Source organism: Triticum aestivum, chromosome 5D (genome assembly GCF_018294505.1).
Source record: "Triticum aestivum cultivar Chinese Spring chromosome 5D, IWGSC CS RefSeq v2.1, whole genome shotgun sequence".
NCBI lineage: Eukaryota > Viridiplantae > Streptophyta > Magnoliopsida > Poales > Poaceae > Triticum > Triticum aestivum.
In genome coordinates this window covers 88,416,797-88,438,193 of record NC_057808.1, presented here as the reverse complement: position 1 = coordinate 88,438,193, position 21,397 = coordinate 88,416,797, and the positions used below count along the sequence as shown (strand labels likewise).

The 21,397-nt window shown below is 45.4% G+C and overlaps 2 long non-coding RNA genes across 5 annotated transcripts; one reads left to right on the top strand and one right to left on the bottom strand.

Annotated features, from left to right (window-relative positions):
• Positions 1-604: 604 nt before the first annotated feature.
• Positions 605-4,159, top strand: LOC123119616 (uncharacterized). Of its 3 annotated transcripts, none has more exons than XR_006458777.1 (4): positions 605-984; positions 1,060-1,149; positions 1,256-3,649; positions 3,770-4,159. It is a non-coding gene; the product is annotated as an uncharacterized lncRNA (long non-coding RNA). The 3 variants fall into 3 exon arrangements; XR_006458779.1 differs by having other exon boundaries at positions 607-984; positions 2,317-3,649; XR_006458778.1 differs by having other exon boundaries at positions 616-984; positions 3,374-3,649.
• Positions 4,160-5,056: 897 nt separating this feature from the next.
• LOC123119615 (uncharacterized) lies at positions 5,057-8,025 on the bottom strand. Of its 2 annotated transcripts, none has more exons than XR_006458775.1 (8): positions 7,771-8,025; positions 7,518-7,639; positions 7,227-7,290; positions 6,902-7,063; positions 6,730-6,797; positions 6,342-6,469; positions 6,066-6,158; positions 5,057-5,246 (listed from the first exon to the last, which is right to left on the bottom strand). It is a non-coding gene; the product is annotated as an uncharacterized lncRNA (long non-coding RNA). The 2 variants fall into 2 exon arrangements; XR_006458776.1 differs by having other exon boundaries at positions 7,775-8,025.
• Positions 8,026-21,397: the final 13,372 nt, after the last annotated feature.

Genomic DNA, 21,397 nt, shown 5'->3' with positions numbered 1-21,397 from the left:
CCTCAGGCAGAGGCTTGGGGTCAAGCCTCAACACAAGAAGGGGGGGATGTCAGCGTCCCTGCCCCTGACATGCAGGCCCCACGTACCACCAGCTACGGACCAGGTGAAGGCCGGCCTCATCGACAGGCCAAGGCCAACGCAAGAGTAACTGGGCCAGAGTGGGTCCAATAGGCCCAGCCAATCTACTACTTGTCAGCAGCCGCATCAGCAGGGAGAGGCATCCAGAGGATCAAGGCGAACCCGGCGGCTACCTACTCCCTCTGTCTCTGAACCCTAGTTCTTCCTTCGCCATTTGTGTATCAAATCAAGCTTGTATCCCAGATAATTGTTATCACCTAATAGATCCTCAAGCAGTCCCTATCACATCCAGGAGTAAGTATCTAGGAGCCCCCGAGCGTTCTCAGAGCTTAGACAAATCTAGCCGTTGGATCGAGTTTTTGATGCGTTCTGCACCGCCGGATCAAGCCACTGGTGGGCATCGGCCGTTGGATCGAAAAGAAGCACTGCTACAATGAATAGTTACCTCCCGCTGTAAAAGATCTCATGCCACCGTGGGTAATTCCCAGAGCCTGCCGAGGGCATTTATGGCATTTCGCCTGGGTGGGAAAATATCCCAGACGCTGCCCAATCCCTGCGGGCCTCTTCGCTCCCGTCCCCCCTCTCCTCCCCTCCCGTCACACGGCCGCCGCCGCTCCCCTCCCCTTCCAACCTCCTGCTCCGACCCCGCAGAGGGCGCGTCCATGGCCGGAGCGGAGGAGGAGATCCAGGCGGAGCGCGCCATCTCCATCGCCATGGCCCCCGGCCTTCGTCGAGCCGCTCGTCATCTTCCTCGTCCTCGTCGTCAACGCCGCCATCGGCGTCTGGCAGGTGGACTCCGGCGGCTCGTCTCCGTCTTCTTCCTCGTCCCCACGCGCGGCTCCACTTCCCGTTGGCCATGGGGTTCAGCCTTAAGGGGCACATCGGGCTGGGCATCCTCTGTTTCTGGTGAGTTCATTCCCCTCCGCCTCCTCTCTGATCTGCTCCATCTCTCACCCTCTCCTCTTCTTCCTTCTCTCTCAGAGTGCACGGGGCGGTTCGAGGCGCACTTGTGGAACAAGAACACATGCACAGAGCCGCAGAGGAAGAAGAAAGGGAGGCAAGTTTATTTCGGTGAGCAGAACACCCTCTCTCAGTCTATATATCTATCCCCAGCCTCGGCCGATTGGGTCGCAGTCTTGGCGTCGCTGAGATATATGAAAGCCGGCCGTGGTTGCAGGGGCATATGGCGGCGAGGAAGCCAACTGTTACAATCATATTTAAGTTTTGATTTCTGTTGGTTGTCCATGATTCATTTGTGGTCATTTTCTTGTTAGATGGTTGATTCAGATGTGGTTTTATTTGCAGGGAGGGGTCACTGCTTGTTAGTTTGTTCTAGGTTACTGCTTATTAGTTTGGTCATGGTGCTTGTTAGTTTACTATTCGGTGGTCCTTTGTATGCACCATTCAGATATTTTGTTCTTATTTTTTTGTTAACTTTCTTTTAGTTCGGGGCCTCTCTTGCTGCCTCCACTTCATGTGGTACAGTATATCTCCAACTATTCTCTCTCCTGTTTCATATTTATTTTGCTCTAGCCATGTGTGTAGCCTGATAAGTATAAAGCGTCCTCACCATCGTAAGCCTTCACTTATGGATTGATTCTAGGAATATGCACAAACTAAATTCAGATTCAGAGTAAGTACTGAATCGGAGTGAGTTCTCCCTTTCTGGGACTTAGTCTTCTGTCATGTGATTTTATCTTGAAAGAACAGAAAAAATTATTCCATGTGAGAGAAATAGCCCGGTGATGTGTGATTCATCGACTGAACATCTGTTAGAACAGTTGGCTAGATTTCTTTTCCGCTTAGCTACAACATTAGTTCGATTTGTCCCTTATTGTGAAAAACAAAGGGTTTGGTTTCTTTGTGTTGGATTGGTGCTTCTGAAAGAGAATGGGGAAGAATGGCCTGTTCATTGGCCTCTATTGTTCGATTTGGTCTCCCTAACTTATTATGATGGTGTCAGTGCTGGCTTGTTTTTGTTCATCCTTGCTTATATTCATGTGTCTTAGTAGTTAGATAGCTCATATGGTTTTGGTCAGGAAGAGTGTTGGATTTGGGCTCGCTGGGCTATTATGATGGTGTCAGTCTGGTTTACATTGTTGGTTAGAGAGAGAATTTGAGATTTTGTGCCTGAGGTGTTTACTGTCCGGTTAATGATAGTGCCTTCTGATGGAGTGTGTCCGCTGTTGTCGCTCTTGGATAGTCAGTATGATGTTAATTTAGCTTTCGACTGTGTAGGTTTGTCAGGCACGATAAAATTTTGAATGTTTGAATCATATCAGCAAGAACTTGGAGATGCTTATTTTCTCCATGGGGTCTTTCAGAAACGTAAAAACAACATGACAAAGGTTCGCTCTAAACTGTAGTATATTCAGAGATTTTGTCTACTTGCTTGAGAATTAGAAAGGCACTTTTGTTTCTCACGGTTTGATTTGTATATATTGTGAACTGCAAATACCTCGGCTCCTTGCAAAATAGGAATCAATAGTACCCTCATTTACTTGTTGAATTCTTTATTTCCTATATTACTTTGCTTGCGAAGTTCAAATTCAACTTAACATGGACTGTTTGTGCTTGCTTGTGGTGATGTGAGTATTTGTTTTGCTTTGGAATATTAGTTCTTCCTGAAGCTTATTACAATTACATCGAACTATGGTTGACTGGAATATTTTTCCGTGCTTCGGTTGATATAAGCTCCCGGAATATCATTGATGGAAGGAGACTCTGCAAGGCACATAATGCCTATTCTAGAGGTTTTTATTTTTCTGAGTTCATTTGTTGTTTCGCCTTTTGAACGACATGATCCAGTGGTCCCACATATGATACTAAGTTAGAGATCGGTTATCCCTGTGAATGCAAACTATGTTTAGCTATGAACATGTTTGACTCCTACACTATTTTACCTAATTAGTTATTGGATTAATTTTGGTAGTTCTATTTTTCTGCTGCCAACAACATGCAAGTTAATGTTCAAGGTGTGCTTTGGCTTTGGGATTCTTTACTGTTTTTGCTTTGGCTTTGTGCGTGGCCTCTGAAATTAAACCAAAGTTTCAGTGGGTTCTTTTTAAAGACAATGAAGCTGTCTCAAATGTCAACCCAGTATCTGATCCACTCGACGATGAGCTTGTTGATGCAGATGGCGAGGGCTTGGTTACTTCCAGATCATCTATGTTTTGAAGCATACACTTTCAGTCTATGCTTACTTATTTTACGCTTGGTTACTTCCAGATCATCTGTCTTTTGAAGCACACACTTTCTGTCTATGCTTACTTATTTTACGCGTGTTTCCTCCCAGTCTGGTGAAACACTAGGTTCAGTTAATGAGTCTATTGCTGGAAAGGAGAAGACACCACAACTTAGCACTGACATTCAGAAAGATAACTTAACATTGCCTGGTGAGACGTCAGATGCAAATAGCACTCGACATTTCTTTACTTATACCCAGGTGCTTTGGTTGCATTGCAAAACTGCTACATTCAGCGTGGCATTTTGAGTTCTGAACCATCCATGCCTACTGATGCTCGAAGCAATCCGAGCAAGCAGGTCAGGAAGAAGTAGAAACATAGCATGGGTAATTACAGTGTCTCCTGCTGTGCTTTCTTTATTCAAAATTCTTTGATTCTTCTTGTGGCCTCTATTAACACTTCACATTCTCACTCGTAGTTCCTTGTTTGTCTTCGTGCTGTTTTAGGAGGCGAGGCGTCTTTTGGAGATCCAAGACTCTTGGTTGACGTTGCTGTAAATGGATGATTTCCTATCAATATGCCTGTACGAGCGAGTCCCCTGCTTGAGCTTCGTTCGCAGGCACTCACCACCACATCACTTGGTTGCTTATGGGCAACAATGGCTGCTATCAGTCATGTTGCTGTCCAGTTGGACTACCAAGCTACTTGGATATAAACCGTCCTTTTGTCAGGTTCAGATGATTTAGATTCATTTTTTTCTTGTCTCGTTTCTTGGTTAAAATATGTATACTATTCTGTGTTGAGTCCTTGTCACACTGGGGAACGGGCCCCATTAGGGTCCCCATCCCCATAAACAAATACTCATATACATAATATGACACCCTATAATTAACATACATACATGGTGTTGTCCTTGTCCTGCTAATGCCTATCTAGCTTGTATTGACTTCTTGGTCATGGTGGCAGCTAAGGTGAGGATGTGAGATAGGTTTAAGGCTATTTTCAGAGCTTTTTTGTTTTCACAAGTTTGTTTGTGAATATTTTATGGTTGACCGCAGTGTCACAGTTACTAACCGGGTCCCGATGGGTATTGGGTCCGGGAATAGGATATCGTCCCCATCCCCGTTGTACCCTATGGGGAATAAATTAGTTTGGTAAATATTCTCATGGGGATGTTTTTCGCCCATCCCCCACACCCTAATAGATGGAATCCCCACGGGTTTGGCGGTTTGGCGGGTATGGGGCCCGTTGCCATCCCTAGTCCCTGTCCATTACATGTGTTCAGGTACAGGATCGATGAATACATATCCTGGACTCGGTGCCCCGGAGTGAAATGGGAAGTCGAATGGCTTGGCATGCACACCATATGAAGCGCTTTTAGCCGTCTTGTTTCGGTTTCGGCCACGGTGATATCTGTTTGTAGAGGCTAACAAGTACTTGGATGCTTCCTTTCTAAATACTAGATGACTCGTTGCGTCAATGGCGCAAAGGCCGGAAGGGAGCCAAGTATTGTAAGAATATTTAGACACCCAGTTGAAAACCAAATATTGCCAACACTCCCGCATTCTCTACCTGAAAGCCGCATTTTCTCATCGGATCTAACATAGATACATGATTCTTCAAGAGCAAATTTCAGAGAAAATATAAGGCATGGAAGGCTTTAAGTTGTACTATTGAGACCATATCACTATATCTTCATTTAGTTTCTTTGGAAATCTGAAGATCTAAGAGGACGGTACATGTGAGAAGCTGTGAATCCACAACAAAAAACTACACTAACTTCCAAACAAACATTTCAAGTTTGGAAGCCACAAAGAAGCTGCCCAGATCTCTCGTTGTAGTGCAGGTTCAAGAAAATGGGCTGAATGGCCATCATAGCAACATGTAGAAGCAGCAAAAATATAGGCTTGGTGTGTAACTGATCATGAAAGATAGCTTGGTCAGTTTCTTCATTGTTGGCTTATACTGAGCAAGAACATCAGCCTGCAGAGAAGAAAAATGGAGGGCTGCTTTATTCTGCGGTACATCCACAGTAGTACAACAAATAAAGTAGTTAAATGTGCGCTAAGATGTATAAGACCTTTTAGATCACTATTTTAGTGATCTAAAAGGTAAGTAGTGATCTAAAAGGTCTTGTATTAGTTTGAAGAGGGAGTACTTAATAAGACTGTAGGCAAGTACATCAAAGTAATGCTGGCTTCCCATTGATTTGATCAAGCCAATATGACAAAGGGAAGGTGAAACTTCAGAAGACTACTATATAAATTGACCGCGATGTCTTAATTTAAAACTCTGAAATGAAGTAATACACATTAAGTCTGAAGGTTGTCACTAAAAAAGCATAAAAAAAGGCAGACCAGCCAGCAGTGCATCATAATTAGTGGTTCATCATGCGCAAACCAGGCAGCAGTAGCCTAATAACTTAGATGGAAAAATGCAAGAAGTCAAAGCACAAGGTGGGAAATAGGACCGAACATTGACAGGTAACCAAATAATGAAGGAATATCCCCACGAAAATCAAGAACGGTAAATTAGCATCCAAAAGTACATAGAAACAAACATTCCGCTTGGCAGAGTGTGATCTCAGTATGATATCAATAGCTGGGACTAAGAAGGTAACCACGTAGAGTGTCACTCCTAAGGGCGTTTTCTTACGTCTCTACTCTCTAGTAATACAACTCTATTGATTGATTTAACTAAGATATTCTTCAGCTGGGTATTTACAAAGGAAATTCATTATGCATTTTTACCAACGAGTAGAGAGCAACTGGAAGACTTATGTTTTTAAATGCAAGAACAAACCTCACCGGGCTGCTGTGCAGACTTATTGTCAGTGGAAGATGCTACAATTGAGCAAAATTGGCTTGCGATTTCTTCTATGCCTGCTGCTCCCTCCTGCAGCAATTATTTAGAACAACAAAATAATTTAATGTGAGATGAGAGAAGGCACACTAAAGAAGCACATCCGTAAGTGTATATCTAATAATATAGATGCTACAAATCAATAGAACTAAAATACTCCAGCAATTGGGATCAGCTAGATCTATGTCTATGTCACCAAATCATAAGTTTAGTTACCTGTGGTTCGCTTGATAGCAGTTGCAGGTTTTCATGCGCTGAAGTCACGAACCGACCAGCAGCGACCAAATCTGAGCACAACCATCCCTCACAATTTGAATTCTACCCCAGAAGTACAGACACGTCCTCTGCAACCTCACACAAATTCGAAAGCGTCATAAAGCACACCGCACTACGTCGCCACCACGACCTCCAAAACATGTATAACGACTGAAATAAGTGGACACATTCTGCTCACACACAAGCATGACATATAAGCGGGACGAGGCCGAACAATACACGATGGCGTGCCGGATCCAGAAAATTAAAATGATCAGCAATTTAAACACCATGACAACACGTACAGGAAAGGAAATATGCATTTTAGCTAGACAGAAAGCAAGCAAACCTCGATGACAGAACAGAGATGCAACAAAGCAGAAGATCGCGATGCAGCAACACAAGAGATCGCAGAACCTAATAAATAAATGGACATGAAGTGGTCAGTGCACCGGCATGCTATGGAATAGACAGGTAAAAGAAGAGTCGTTCCCAAACAAATTAAAGAACGGTCCATTTACCTGAGTTAGAGAGGAGAAGCAGGCAAGCAGAGCAGCCAAGATGGATGAGCATACCAAGGACGAGCGGACGGCAAAACCAAACGCAAAATCAGAAACCAAATAGAGATCAATTTTCAGCTGAACCAGTAGATTCACTCCTTCAGGTATGCATCCTAATTGGTCCTACAAAGATCACAAGAAATTAGAGGATGGAACTTGACTGCCTTCTGTATCATTTGAAGGACAAAAGAAGCTAGAAAAATTACGATGAACCACTAACCCCTGCTAAAACTAACTATCATTGCCCTGTGATATATGGATAATATTAGAAAGTAGAGAAAAGCACCTGCCAATTTTACTTCTTCGTGCGAAAGCTGCCAGCCATGCGCATCAGTGATTTCTCACGTGTTCTGCATAAAGAAAACATATACATATAAGTATATAATATCGCCATTAGTGCTTATGTAAGGCACTGTTCTGTTTACCAGTTGGACTGTAAGGCAATAAAGGCCATTCTCTGAACCTTCATGCAAATAATTAATCATCCTAAATGGAAGTAGCTGACTAACAATAGAGCTTTCTCCTCATATCCCTAAAGAAGTGAAAAACAAGCAAATGGTTGTCATCTTTTTCTTACCGAATTCAGCATCTCCAACCTTAGGTACAGATCATGCCATTGGTCCACATAGCAAAGATCAATCATATCACTTGTCGAAATGATGCAGCCGCTGCAAACAATAGAGCTCTCTCCTCATACCCCTAAAGAAGTGAAAAACAAGCAAATCAAATTTTCGGTATAGAAGCACACTCACATAAGCAAACCAGAGGCAATATGCACCATGGCTTGATCAGAATGCAAGGAAACAAGAGGAGAAGAGAAAGGCCACAACCTACAAGCTAGAGAAGCAGAGCATGTCGTTGAGGCGAGGAAGGAGAGAAATTTGAATTGCCGCGTCGCATCGTCTCGGAAGGCGAATCTAAATCATCAAGTCGCGTCGTCTTGGAAGGCGATAACCACAGACACACCCTCTTCCACCCCCGATTCGTCGCCCTCTTCTTCGGGCAGCCCCCGCGGCTTCCAGCTTCCGTCATGATCCAGGATGCCCGATTCGCTCCCAGGCCATGAGCCCATGAGTATGCTCTTGATCCATGCCACGGTCGTCGTCGCGCCGTGCCTCCGTCCTCCTCGATCTGTTGCTTGCTTGGATAGGTTGTGGTGGCAGCGAGGATGTCTAAATAATTAGCACACGACAAAAACAAATCTCAAAGAAAACGGATGTTCGAGACAAAACTAAACCGGCTGTAGGAAACAATGGCTAATCAGTCAAAGGAGATATGTGTTGCAATTGGCGACAGGAAGGGGACTCGACACTATTGGAGATGATGGCAAGAGAAAAAACAGTGAGCTGCACCATCAGGATCAGGGTTAGATGCAAGAATCAATTTTTTTGCTATGGAGACGAAAATGAGCAATGATTACAGAAAACAAGCGGCAGCAACTTCGTAAAGGCTACGAACTCATCATGGAAACCTGCCCAGCGCAAGTTTAACAAATTTTGTAGTATATACAGCTAGGTCTAATTTTAATTAAGAATGAACACAAACACATATATAATCTGGCAATTAGTACAAGTGGAATGCAGATCCGGAGAAGAAAAGGTTTAACTAATTAGTGTATACTCAGATGTAGAAAAGGATAAAACATCTATAATTCAGGATTTAATTAAAGATCCAGCTGAATTTAGACATATATCATAACTTCATAAGTTCATAACATATGTAAGGTCTAAAAGCTTGAAATTTATGTTCTGGACATTTTGGCATTTGCAGAATAAAGGTGAGGCGAACAGTCGATCTTGGCATATTGATAGAAAAATTATAGCCTTAACAGAAATTACCTAGTCTAACCAATGCATAATGCGACGGCCTCCGTGGTTTCAAAATGAATGACTACAAGAACATGTAATGTTAGAAAAGAATTATAAACATCTGAATCGCATCATTGTGATACTATCTACAGGAAGAAACTGGCAAACCATCTAATTAAATGGGAGGAGATTGTCATTGACTATGTCCCCTCCATTGAGGTGGTTCATAAAACTCGCTGCTGCAATGACTGCAATATGCTGAGCACTGAAACTCTCCTTGCAGAAGAACTGGTCAAGGACTGGAGCCAACCTACAATCCAGCTGAACGAAGAACCTAGCAACATGTTATAGACAGAATCAGTGGGCAATAAGGAAACAAAAATTAATCAAGAGAAGATGCATAAAAACAACAAGCAGATAACCCACAGAGCAAGCATGCATATGCCCATCATCCATATAATTAGGCACGAGCAACCATTGGGTGGCACATACATAAAAAATGAGCAGGTGGTAATTTCATTATGAAGCACACAGATTAAATATTAGCGTAAGTAGACGGCCTTGCCTTCATCACGAAGCAGCAACCACTACCCACTGCACACATACTTTCCAAAGCACTAACGCAAACAATCATCATGCCTACCAATCAGTAAGCAACAATCATATTGGTTCCACCCAAGAACCAACCTAAATTGGCACTGCAGGGCACTGAAAACCGACGACAGCACACAAGCATGCACACAAACCAAAATGTACAAATATCTTCTCCAATAAGCAAGGAGGAAGCGAACCACCAGGGCAACCGTGAGCAAACAAAGTCGCACCTTCTTGCAATAGAAAGAACCAACGAAGTAAGGGGGCATATGAGAGCACATCTCACCTTGCAGTTTGACAGAACCAACAGCGAGGGATCGAGCAAATCACCTGGACAGGCAAGGAAACCAAAAAAAATACGATGATTTAGCCCACAGACATTTTATCAAACATTACAAGAGCAAGAAAATATCTAAGCCTGCAGATTGATGAAATCGACGGCGAGCGATTGAGCAAAGCACATGGACAGGCATGGAAACCAAAAAAATGATTTAGCCCACAACCATTTTATTGATCAGGACAAGAGCAAGAAATGTCTAACCTTGCATATTGACAGAACCAACGGTGAGTGGTCGAGCAAACCACCTGGACAGGCAAGGAAACAAAAAAAACAATGTTTAGCCCACAACCATTTTATCGAACAGGATAAGAGCAAGAAAAATTGTAACCTTGCAGGTTGACAGAACCGATGCTAAGCAACTCCAGGCCTCTTCCCATCCCCTTTGTTGTTCCATACAGGAGCAGTAGTGAGATGTTGGAGGGAAAGAAATGGAGAAAATGAGATATGGGGAGAGGGCTCTCACCGCCTCCACCTCCAGCTCGCCCGTAGGGCGTCCTCCCCTGCCTCTAGCCTGAGCACCTCCATCCCGTGAGCGCTCCAGCCCTTGAATCCGTCATCCCGTGAGCGCTCCAGCCCGAGCTCCGCCATCTCTGCCTCGAGCTCTGACATCACCGCCACCCGATCCACCCCGTCGCCCCTCTGGCCATCGAGAGGGTCAGGGAAGAGAGAGAGAGAGGGAACCAGGGAAGAGGGGATCACCTGCGTGTGAAGAGGGGGTTGGCCTCTCCACTCCAGATCGGGAACCTCTGGGAGGAGGCCAGGAGAGGTGGCGGCCTCCCGGTCGCTCACCGGCGCTCGCTGTCGGCCGCATGAATCGTCGATGGCGAGGGTGTGATGGCCAGCACAGCAGGGAGGAGATGGGTGGCACAGGGAGAGGCGCGGAGGATGCGGGGGAGGCGGCTGCGGAGCGAGGCGCGGGGGGAGGCGGCTGCGGGATTGCGGAGGAAGCGGGGGAGGCGGCTGCGGGATTGGCTCGTGGGTGTAGGGTTTCTTTTTCCAGATCGCGATTGTCGAGCAGGACACCCACGACCCATTGGCCACAGCCCACAACCGCCCCGCCCCTGCTTTTCATCGACAGAAACAAGCAACAAGCGTGTCGCTGCAAGGCTGCCCCATGCGCAAGCGTGGCCCACTCGTCAGCTGCTCCTGGGCCGATCACGGGGCGTACAGAAAAACGAGCGGCGGGATACTTACCAGGTCGACGAAAATCACTGTTACCCCGCCAGCGAGGTGAAGCGTGCGCGCAGGATCATTTTGAAATCGCGATGGCGCTGGATCGGCGGGTACTCTAGGAGGCTTTATATGTTCAATATGGGCGATTGATACACTCTCTTCACATGGTCACTCTCCTGCTTTGTAATCTTTGAACCTCATCAGTGTCAATATCGTAATTCGAAATCTGATATATATGGGTTGCATTCGTCGGCTCCCTTGTGGATTGTTTATTGTGTTTATGTTGTCTCATTTTATTACGCGTCCATATGGGATTAGCAGGTTACTTTGGTGAATGCACCTTCTCGTTTGTGAGATCATAAACACCATCTTGTCCTATGAACCGTATTTGGTGCATTGCTTACACATGTTTGTAGATGAACGTATGGCCTTCTGTTACACATTGATTACCTAAATGCATTTTAGATCCATTGTTATCCTCTAAACAATCATCGTTATGATATATGTTTATAGGATGTTGAAATTATCTCCATTAACATCTCAACACCCTATTTGTTAGCCCGCCCGTTCGGCGGGCAACGCGCGGCAAGCCGTGCCTCCTATCTAGTATTGTAGGGTATCATGTCATTAGGATCCCGGCGTACATATCAGGTTACTCTTGAAACAAGATCGATCAAACAGAGGAGTCTGGGTTCACTACGGGTCGTACTTTCTTCCTCCGGAAGAAAAAAGACGATCTCGCCATCGTCTCTTCCAATGAGAGTTTCTCCGTCAAGGACCTCGATGGTTCGTCGTGAGAGCAACTTCAATCGGGTGGCCCATTTCATCCGCCTATGTCGTTTGAATCGCCGCAGACAAGAATGTTGGCCCGACGCACCGACTGATTCCTAAAGCGCGTCCGTTTTGCGTCCGTGCGGACCCATTTCCGGCTCAAATTTGGTCCACAAATGTGTCGACGCAAACGCGAAGCGGACGTGCCGCGCGTCCGCTCAATGTCCGCCGCGTCCCCACATGGTGACCGGTCAACTACCTCCCGCATCTTTATTAATGACGGCCATAGACCGCGACGCGTCAGCGACGGCGAGCGTCCTTTTTTAATCCGAGCATGCGGGGGGCTGGCCTCATCCTCTTCAAGCCTTCCGTCCTCATCTAACCACCCTGCTGCTCCCCCGCCAGCTACAACCCTAGCCTAGCTCGCGCCACCATGGGCTTCTTCGCCGGCAAGAACAGGGCAAGGCCCCCGCCTCGTCCTCTTCACACGCGCTCCCCCCGCCGCCGCCGGCGTCTGCCCGCCCGGCGAGGCGGCGGATAAGCGTTCCAGTGCACCAAGCGAGGTGGCACTGGGAGCACTGCATCCCCCTCCCGTACCCCGACGTTACCCTGCCACATGACTAGCATTTGGATCCAGATAGGATCCCAGTGCCGGCGGTGCCGCGGACGGCGCGGGCGCACACGGAAGAAGTGCGTTGCCAGCACCATCTGCTGACGCTGGAGCAGCGCCTCAACCCCGCCTATGCAGCAGACTCTCCTGATTGGGAGGTCTGGTTCGCCCTCGAGCACGATGAGCAGCGCCGGCGCGGCGTCCAGCACGTGCGAGCTGCAACCCCGTCGCCCCCCTTCGAGTGCGACGAGGACCGGGAGGAGGAGACCACCTACCAGGCGGCCCTGGCAGCTGCCATGCAGGAAAGCGAAGAGGAGGAGCGATGCAAGGCGGAGGAGGAGGAGGCGTACCAGGCGCGCCTGTCGGAGGCCATCGCACTCTCCACTTCCGGCTACTGCGTCGTGCTGCCGCTGATGCCGCCGTCCCTGTCAATCCCGAGCAAGCGCCGTCCCCCGGATCTGCAGACGCCCCGCCGTTACACCTGGCAAGGAGAGGTGCGCGAGTGGGTTAGCGCACCACCCATCTGGTTTGGGGTGACGCCAACGCAGGAGAAGATCTACCTCGAGCAGTGGAGAAAGCGCTAGCTAGCGGAGGAGCGCCGTGAGGGCGAGCGCCTTGAGTAGTGGGAGCGCGAGGCAGAGGAGGAGGAGCGTCGGGCCTGCGCAGCCTAGCCGGCGGCGGTCAAGCTGACGCCGCAGGACGTCGCCATAGCCTGGAAGATGGCGTTCCCCTAGGCTGGCTGAGGCCGACGCTCGTCGACCGGACCGACCCGACACTGAGGACGAGGACTCCTAGGGCAGCGCGCCTCCTCGTTTTTAATTTTATTAATTTTTTAATTAATGTAAAATATGGACGCGTGGACGCTCACCGTCCTTTGTGGCCGGCATTTATGTTTAATTATGTTTTTAATTTCAAAATATTGCGTTATTTATTTTTTCACACGCGAACTCAAAAATGGGTCGGACCAGCGTTGGGCGCAAGCGCCGACCCAAACGCGAAAGCAGACAAGGGTGTCCGCTGGGCCGACCCAAACGGACAAAGGGCGCGTCCGTTTGGGTCGCCCGGTTGGAGTTGCTCTAAGGGGGGTGGCCGGATCCACGTGTGTGGATAGTTTTAGGCTAAAGTGGCTTTGTTTTTAGGTTGTTCATTGTCTTGGCTTCGGTGACGACGATGGTGGCGTTGAATAAAGATTCTTCAGATCCTTCCTCCACAAGGCGATCAACCCTATGGTTGTGGATGGTTTTGGAAACCAGTCTGTTCAAGCAAGGATGATGTGGCGGCGGCATCCTCGTGCTGGACATGTGTCCTCGGGCTCTGCCGTTGTGTCGATGTCTGCTCCAACGTCGGCGCAGAGCTTGGGAGGTCGTCCAGGAGCGGATGCAGATTGTGGTTTGCATCGACGACATCTGAAAGACAAAATGTGTGTTGGGTTCGTGGTTGATGAATGGCAGGTGTGGTTTCCTCCTTCGGCGTCTTAGACGTGGTGGGGTGCCAGATCTGGAGTTCAATGGCATGTCCGGGGTGTTGCATCAGTCTGATTCGTTCAACGGCAATTGCTTCACTTTTGGTGAGCCATCTTGGAGGTCCGCAAAGCTGCATATCAGCAATGGAGCCGTGTCGAGATCGGGTGAGGAGGTGATCTGTCAATCTTTTCTTCGGTGGCTGTTGTGGTGGTGCAGGAGGCAGGTGACGGGCGTTCATGTCAAGCTCAGAGATGTTCTGCTATCTTTCCAGTTTTATCATGACAGCCATTATGTGACTTGTACGTTGATCTTTATGATATGAATGAGACACGTATTACCATGCAAAAAAACTAAACGAGCTTAGAGCATATGGACGGCCCATCACTGACCAATCAACTTTTTCTGACTTAGACGATCGCCTCAAACCGGCATCAAACGCTGGGCTGACCGGTGAAGGAAATATGCCCTAGAGGCAATAATAAAGTTGTTATTTATATTTCCTTATATCATGATAAATGTTTACTATTAATACTAGAATTGTATTAACCAGAAACTTGATACATGTGTGAATACATAGACAAAACAAAGTGTCCCTAGTATGCCTCTACTTGACTAGCTCGTTAATCAAAGATGGTTAAGTTTCCTGACCATAGACATGTGTTGTCATTTGATGAACGAGATCACATCATTAGAAGAATGATGTAATGGACAAGACCCATCCGTTAGGTTAGCATAATGATCGTTAAGCCTTATTGTTATTGCTTTCTTCATGACTTATACATATTCCTTTGACTATGAGATTATGCAACTCCCAAATACCACAGGAACACCTTGTGTGCTATCAAATGTCACAACGTAACTGGGTGATTATAAAGATGCTCTACAGGTGTCTCCGAAGGTGTTTGTTGGGTTGGCAAAGATCGAGATTAGGATTTGTCACTCCGAGTATCAGAGAGGTCTCTCTGGGCCCTCTCGGTAATGCACATCATGATAAGCCTTGCAATTAATGTGATTAATGAGTTAGTTGTGGGATGATGCATTAAGGAATGAGTAAAGAGACTTGCCGGTAACGAGATTGAACTAGGTATGAGGATACCGATGATCGAATCTCGGGCAAGTAACATACTGATGACAAAGGGAATGACGTATGTTGTCATTGCGGTTTGACCGATAAAGATCTTCGTAGAATATGTGGGAACCAATATGAGCATCCAGGTTCCGCTGTTGGTTATTGAACGGAGATGTGTCTCGATCATGTCTACATAGTTCTCGAACCCGTAGGGTCCGCACGCTTAACGTTCCATGATGATTTGTATTATGAGTTATGTGTTTTGGTGACCGAAGATTGTTCGGAGTCCCGGATGAGATCACGGACATGACGAGGAGTCTCGAAATGGTCAAGAGATAAAGATTGATATATTGGACGATAGTATTCGGATACCAGAATGGCTTAAGAGTGATTCGGGTATTTATCGGAGTACCGAGGGGGTTACCGGAACACTTGGGGAAAGTAATGGGCCAACATGGGCCATAGGGGAGAGAGAGGGCAGCCCACAAGGGGTGGCGCCCCCATGGGCAGTCCGAATTGTACAAGGGGAGGGGGAGCGGCCCCCTTTCCTTCTCCCTTTCCCTCTCCTTCCCCCTTCGAAAGAAGGAAGGGGGGCCAACTAGGACTAGGAGTCCAAGTCGGTCCCCCCATGGCGCGCCCCCTAGGGCCGGCCTCCTCCCCTCCTCCTTTATATACGGGGGCAGGGGGCACCCCAAAGCACATCAATTGTTCTCTTAGCCGTGTGCGGTGCCCCCCTCCACAGTTTACCCAGTCATATTGTTGTAGTGCTTAGGCGACGCCCTGTGCGGATCACATCACCATCACCGTCACTGATAACCCACAAGTATAGGGGATCACAACTGTTTTCGAGGGTAGAGTATTCAACCCAAATTTATTGATTCGACACAAGGGGAGCCAAATAATATTCTCAAGTATTAGCAGTTGAGTTGTTAATTCAACCACACCTGGATAACTTAGTATCTGCAGCAAAGTATTTAGTAGCAAAGTAGTATGGAAGTAACGGTAACGGTGGCAAAAGTGACAGTGATAGTTTTGTAGTGATTGTAAAAATAGCAACGGAAAAGTAAATAAGCGAAGAACAATATGTGAAAAGCTCATAGGCATTGGATCGGTGATGGAGAATTATGCCGGATGCGATTATTCATGCAACAGTTATAACATAGGGTGACACAGAACTAGCTCCAATTCATCAATGTAATGTAGGCATGTATTCCGAATATAGTCATACGTGCTTATGGAAAAGAACTTGCATGACATCTTTTGTCCTACCCTCCCGTGGCAGCGGGGTCCTAATGGAAACTAAGGGATATTAAGGCCTCCTTTTAATAGAGTACCGGACCAAAGCATTAACACATAGTGAATACATGAACTCCTCAAACTATGGTCATCACCGGGAGTGGTCCCGATTATTGTCACTTCGGGGTTGCCGGATCATAACACATAGTAGGTGACTATAGACTTGCAAGATAGGATCAAGAACTCACATATATTCATGAAAACATAATAGGTTCAGATCTGAAATCATGGCACTCGGGCCCTAGTGACAAGCATTAAGCATAGCAAAGTCATAGCAACATCAATCTCAGAACATAGTGGATACTAGGGATCAATCCCTAATAAAACTAACTCGATTACATGATAAATCTCATCCAACCCATCACCGTCCAGCAAGCCTTTGATGGAATTACTCACGCACGGCGGTGAGCATCATGAAATTGGTGATGGAGGATGGTTGATGATGACGATGGCGACGGATTCCCCTCTCCGGAGCCCCGAACGGACTCCAGATCAGCCCTCCCGAGAGAGATTAGGGCTTGGCGGCGGCTCCGTATCGTAAAACGCGATGAATCCTTCTCTCTGATTTTTTCTCCCCGAACACGAATATATAGAGTTGGAGTTGAGGTCGGTGGAGCTCCAGGGGGCCCACGAGGCAGGGGGCCGGGGCGCGCCCCCACCCTCGTGGACAGGGTGTGGGCCCCCTGTCCTTGATTCTTTCGCCAGTATTTTTTATTATTTCCAAAAATAATCTCTGTGAAGTTTCAGGTCATTCCGAGAACTTTTGTTTCTGCACAAAAATAACACCATGGCAATTCTGCTGAAAACAGCGTCAGTCCGGGTTAGTTCCATGCAAATCATGCAAGTTAGAGTCCAAAACAAGGGCAAAAGTGTTTGGAAAAGTAGATACGACGGAGACGTATCAACTCCCCCAAGCTTAAACCTTTGCTTGTCCTCAAGCAATTCAGTTGATAAACTGAAAGTGATAAAGAAAAACTTTTACAAACTCTGTTTGCTCTTGTTGTTGTAAATATGTAAAGCCAGCATTCAAGTTTTGAGCAAAGATTATGACTAACCATATTCACAATAACACTTAGGTCTCATGTTTACTCATATCAATGGCATAATCAACTAGCGAGCAATAATAATAAATCTTGGATGACAACAGTTTCTCAAAACAATCATAATATGATATAACAAGATGGTATCTCGCTAGCCCTTTCTGAGACCGCAAAACATAAATGCAGAGCACCTTTAAAGGTCAAGGACTGACTAAACATTGTAATTCATGGTAAAAGAGATCCAGTCATAGTCATACCCAATATAAATTAATAGTAATGGATGCAAATGACAGCGGTGCTCTCCAGCTGGTGCTTTTTAATAAGAGGGTGATGACTCAACATAAAAGTAAATAGATAGGCCCTTCGCAGAGGGAAGCAGGGATTTGTAGAGGTGCCAGAGCTCGGTTTTTGAAATAGAGATAAATAATATTTTGAGCGGCATACTTTCATTGTCAACATAACAACCGAGAAATCCCGATATCTTCCATGCTACACACATTATAGGCGGTTCCCAAACAGAATGGTAAAGTTTATACTCCCCCTCCACCAACAAGCATCAATCCATGGCTTGCTCGAAACAACGAGTGCCTCCAACTAACAAGAGTCCCGGGGGAGTTTTGTTTGCAATTATTTTGATTTGATTTGCATAAAGCATGGGACTGGGCATCCCGGTGACCAGCCATTTTCTCGTGAGTGAGGAGCGGAGTCCACTCCTCTTGAGAATAACCCGCCTAGCATGGAAGATACAGACAGCCCTAGTTGATACATGAGCTATTCGAGCATACAAAACAGAATTTCATTTGAAGGTTTAGAGTTTGGCACATACAAATTTACTTGGAACGGCAGGTAGATACCGCATATAGGAAGGTATAGTGGACTTATATGGAATAACTTTGGGGTTTAAGGGATTGGATGCACAAGCAGTATTCCCGCTTAGTACAAGTGAAGGCTAGAAAAAGACTGGGAAGCGACCTACTAGAGAGCGACAACAGTCATGAACATGCATTAAAATTAATAAACATTGAGTCCAAGCATGAGTAGGATATAATCCACCATGAACATAAATATCGTGAAGGCTATGTTGATTTGTTTCAACTACATGCGTGAACATGTGCCAAGTCCAGTCACTTGAATCATTCAAAGGAGGATACCACCCTACTATACCACATCACAACCATTTTAATAGCATGTTGGCACGCAAGGTAAACCATTATAAGCTCCTAGCTAATTAAGCATGGCATAAGCAACTATAATCACTAATTGTCATTGCAAATATGTTTATTCATAATAGGCTGAATCAGGAACGATGAACTAATCATATTTACAAAAACAAGAGAGGTCGAGTTCATATCAGTTTCTCTCATCTCAATCAGTCCATCATATATCGTCATAATTGCCTTTCACTTGCACGACCGAACGATGTCAATAATAATAATAGTGCACATGCATTGGACTAAGCTGGAATCTGCAGGCACTCAATAAACAGGAGAAGATAAGGCAATACGGGCTCGTGGTTAAATCAACAATAATGCATATAAGAGCCACTTTAACATTTTCATTATGGTCTTCTCCCGTTGATCCCCAAAGAAAAGAAAAGAAATAAAACTATTTACACGGGAAAGCTCCCAACAAGCAAAAAGAAGAACACGAAATCTTTTTGGGTTTTCTTTTAATTATTACTACTACAGCATGAAAAGTAGACTAGCTAAAAGCTACTACTAATTTTTTGGGTTTTTTCTTAAGGTTTTTCAAACACACAAGAAGAAAGCATAAAAAGAAAAATAAACTAGCATGGATTGTACAATGAAAAAGTATGAGCACTGACAACTAGCATGAGTGTGAGAATATGAATGTAATGTCGGTGAGAAATATGTACTCCCCCAAGCTTAGACTTTTGGCCTAAGTTGGTATATGCCCATGGATCAAAGTTATAGTTGGGGTCGTACTGAGAAGGAGCCTCGGATTGCCACTGGTTGGCAATCTCCTCTGGATACCACTGGTAAACAGACTGTCGTGAAGGTTCAAATTGTGGTTCCGGCTCTGGCTCTATAGCTGATGTGGGGTTTCGGTAGGCGTGGATGGCCTCCAGCGGAACCAGGTACTTGCCTGCAGATAAGTCAAACAAGGAAGGAGCAGGCAAAGTAATAGTCTCAAGGTGATTTTTATCAAATATCAGTCTATAGTTACGCTACTTTTTTGTTCTTAACAATGAAATCATGTGCAACCATACTCTTGTAGTCTAGAAAAACAGGAGGCAACAACTTTTCTTCTTTCTCATAACGCCTAATAGGTATGTTAAAGTATGCAGCGAGGCGCGAGGCGAAGATGCCTCCCAAGATGGGGCCTTTAGTACGATTAAGATTTAACCGCTTTGCAACAATAGCGCCCATACTAAATGTGTCATCACGAAACAGGGCATGCACAAAAGAACAATATCAGGGGCACTTAGGTTGCCACAGTTTCCGCGACCAATCAAGCATCTACTAGCAAAAATTGCAAAGTAACATAGGACAGGAAAATGTATGCTAGTAATTCTTGCATCGGAAACCTTCCTAGTTTCCCCTACAACAATTGTATCAATAAACCCCTCCACATCGTTACGATGTGGTTCCTCTACGCTGCCCGAAAAGGGCAATTTGCAAACCTCACAAAATTCAGAGAGGGGCATCTCCTTATACTCATCGTATAAATAAAAATCCACCGAAGGTGGTGACCTCCTAGCATGGAAATGAAAATTTTGCACAAAGATATTAGTGAGTAAGAGATACTGTTCGCGTTGGTCACGGAGGAAGTCGGTGAGGCCTGCATTCTCAGCCAACTCATAAAAATCATCATAAATCCCTGCTGCTCTCAAGAAATCATCACAAGGCCATTCACATGGCCGAACCTCCGCGGTGCGAGGGAGATTATATTGGGCCTCTCTTCTTCTTCACTTTGCTTATCCTTTGAGCTTCGGCTCGAAGAGCCCCTCAAAAATCTCTTCATCATTTTCTGAAAATTTCTGAAATTTTTAGTAACTTCAAATAAAAGTGAACCAAACTCAACACAATTGATAGCAACTACTCCCACAAGTGCCTAGAGACTATATCAAGCATTAGAACTACTTGGGACCAAATAAATTTGACATGCAAGCTCAAGAACAGGGTCACCTAAGCAGCAAAAATTTGCAATGAATAAAGCACTAGAACAAAAACTAATTGGACCATTGGAGGAGTCACATACGGAAGAGCAATCCCCCAAAGCAGTTTTGTGAGGGGAGCTTTGAGCTAGGAGATCGAAAATCGCAGCAAAATAAGTAAGAACTCGTGCTTGAGCTGGTTGTGATTTTTTTGGGAGGAAGAAGGAGTGTGTGGTGGCTGGAATAAGTGGAGGGGAGCAACCATGGGCCCACGAGGCAGGGTGCGCGCCCTGGACCCTCGTGGCCAAGTGCTTGCTCCCCCTGCTGTGTTCTTAGTGCCAGATATTCTCAAATATTCTAGAAAAAATCATATTTCAATTCGGGGCATTTGGAGAACTTTTACTTTTGGGGTATTTTTTTATTGCACGGATAATTCAGAAAACAGACAGAAAAATACTATTTTTGCTTTATTTAATCTAAATAACAGAAAGTAAAAGGAGGGTACAGAAGGTTGTGCTTTCTAACTTCATCCATCTCATGCTCATCAAGAGGAATCCATTAACAAGGTTGATCAAGTCTTGTTAACAAACTCATTCCGAATAACATGGAACCGGAGAAATTTCGAATAACACTAGTTACCTCAACGGGGATATGCACATCCCCAACAATAAGAATATCATATTTCTTCTTGACAGTAGGAAGAGGAAATTCAAAACCTCCAATAGATAATCGATGGAATTTTTCCAATAGAATTGATACTGTGGACTTGAGGTTGTTTCCTCGGAAAGTGTACCGTATGCTCATTACCATTAACATGAAAAGTGACATTGCCTTTGTTGCAATCAATAACAGCCCCTGCAGTATTCAAAAAGGGTCTTCCAAGAATAATAGACATACTATCGTCCTCGGGAATATCAAGAATAACAAAGTCCGTTAAAATAGTAACGTTTGCAACCACAACAGGCACATCCTCACAAATACCGACAGGTATAGCAGTTGATTTATCGGCCATTTGCAAAGATATTTCAGTAGGTGTCAACTTATTCAAATCAAGTCTACGATATAAAGAGAGAGGCATAACACTAACACCGGCTCCAAGATCACATAAAGCAGTTCTAACATAATTTCCTTTAATGGAGCATGGTATAGTGGGTACTCCTGGATCTCCAAGTTTC